Raw genomic sequence first — 2,500 nt, forward strand, 5'->3', positions numbered from 1 at the left:
GAGAGAGAGAGAGAGAGAGAGAGAGAGAGAGAGAGAAATTAAATTGAAAAAATAAACCGGAAAGACGAGATGGTCACTCTCGTTCTCATCTATATTAATTTAGTTTCTCCTGAGATGACATCATAGCATCGGAAAAAAGGAATGTAGTTTTGCGCGTCGTAAATATATATATATATATATATATATATATATATATATATATATATATATATATATATATATAATTGATTTCTTGTTTTATTTTTTTATATTTGTACTTTACTTACTGAAGAAAATAAAAGTAATGGTAAAACACAAAAAACAGACCTAAAGAATATGGCGAAATTAAATAAACTTACTTAGTTTCGTTTTTTTTTTTTATGGGGTCATCACTCTGAACGGGGAAAAAAAAAGAAAAAAATAGAAGTGAAATAATCATAATGTAACGAACCGAAAATAGAAATGCCGCGTCCATATATTTTTTTTCTCTCTCTCTTATTCATCTCGATTTCCTTTTTCTCCTTTCCTTGCCTCCCTCTCCCCCCCTTCTCCTCCTCTCCATACCTTTCTTCCTCTTCCTCTCACTTCTCTTTTATTCTCTGTTTTTCTCTTCCTCCTCACTTCTTTCTTTGTCTCTTCCTCCTCTTCCTCCTCCTCTCTCTCCTCCTTCGTCATCCAATTCCTACTTTTCCTCCTTTCTCTGCCCTTCCTCCTTCTCTTCATCCTCCTCTTCTCTCTCTCTTCCCCTTCCTTTCCTCCTCCTTTCTATCCTTCCTACGTTTTCTTCTCTTCTCCTTTCCTTCTCCTTTTCTACCTCCCCGTGCGAAGGGGGTGGGTTAAAGAGGGTGGGGGTGGGGGTGGGGGTTAGGGGGGTCGTGGTTGGGGTGGGGGTGGGGGTTAGGGGGTCGTGGTTGGCGTGGGGGGTGGGGGGGAGATAGTGGGTCGTGGTTGGGGTGGGGGTGTGGGGGAGATAGGGGGGGTCGTGGTTGGGGTGGGGGGTTGGGGGTGAGGTACAAGAACTTTCTAGATTTTTGGGATTAAAGGAATTCAGTTAAGCGCGCAAGGAAACGCGATTAGGCGAAATTTGCATGTCTCTTGGTTGCAAAAGGAATGCAATTCTGATTTGGAATTTTGGGAATGCTTATATTCTGCTAAAAGGTCTTGAATTTATAATGACATTCTTAATTTCATATGACAAAATGGTGATAGTTGATATGGCAATATTGTTGGTATTTGGTATTGCAATAGAAGTAATATTTGATATGGCAATAATATCAGCAGTTGATATGGCAATAATATCGGTAGTTGATATGGCAATAATAGCGGCAGTTGGTATGGCAATAATATCGGTAGTTGATATAGCAATAATAAGAGAGATTGATATGGCAATAATGTTGGTATTTGGTATGGCAATAAGATTAATATCTTTTATAGCAAAATTAGTGGTATTTGATATGGTAACAACAATGTCAATGACAATTTTTTTTTTTATATTCTTCATTTTCTTGTGTTTATTTATTATGAGCTGATTTAATTGTCTTTATTGCAGTTATTGCATCTTTGTTTTCTTATTATTTTAGTAATTCAGTAATGAAGATAATTTAAATTTTTAGTTAAAAAAAGAAGATGAAAAAAAAAAAAATTGAAGACTGATTAAAATGAGAAAATAAAGAGATTGAAAAATATATTTGGGGAAAAATTCGTATCACAGAGAGAGAGAGAGAAAAAGATAAATAAAAAAATAAAACCTGAAACAATAGACAATAAGAAAAAAGAAGAGTAGGGAGAAAGAGAGAAAGAAAAAAAAGAAAAAAAAAAAAACTCAAAGCATAGACGAAAAGAAAAGATAAAAACAAAATTACCCATAAAGGAAACGAAATTTTTAACCAAAACTAACAAAATCCAAAGGCCCGCCATAATCAAAGCTAGATTGACATCCAACATAATTATATGCATTCATGGTAATGGTGCAATGGCGTGCTAACTAACCATTTAGAAATTAATGGTACGAGTGTTTCTACGTGTGGAGGGGGAGAGGGGGAGAGGGGCTGAGGGGGAGAGGGAGAGAGGAGGGGAGGAGGGGAAGAGGGGAGAGAAGAGAGAGAGAGAAAAGGAGGAGAGGGGAAAAGGGGGAGAGATGGGAAGAGGAGAGAGAGTGGAAGAGGGGAGAGAAGAGAGAGGGGTAAAGGGGGAGAAGGGAAGAGGGGAAGAGGGGAGAGACGGACAGAGGAGAGAGGGGAAGAGGGGAGAGACGGACAGAGGAGAGAGGGGAAGGGGGGGAGAGGGGTCTATTAGTCTATCATTAATCAGCTTTGGTCAATGATTTCTATGGAAAGAGGGGAAAATATGTGGCAATAAATATACGTATCTCAGTTTACATGTTTGTTGAGAAGGGGAGAGGGAGAGAAGGAGAGGGAGGGAAGGAGAGAGAAGGAAGGAAGGAGGGAAGGAAGGAAGGAAGGAAGGAAGGAAGGAAGGAAGAAAGGAAAGAGGGAATAAAAGAAGGAAGGAAGGAAGGGAG

Source organism: Penaeus monodon, chromosome 13, assembly GCF_015228065.2.
Source record: "Penaeus monodon isolate SGIC_2016 chromosome 13, NSTDA_Pmon_1, whole genome shotgun sequence".
In the NCBI taxonomy this organism is placed as follows: Eukaryota; Metazoa; Arthropoda; class Malacostraca; order Decapoda; family Penaeidae; genus Penaeus; species Penaeus monodon.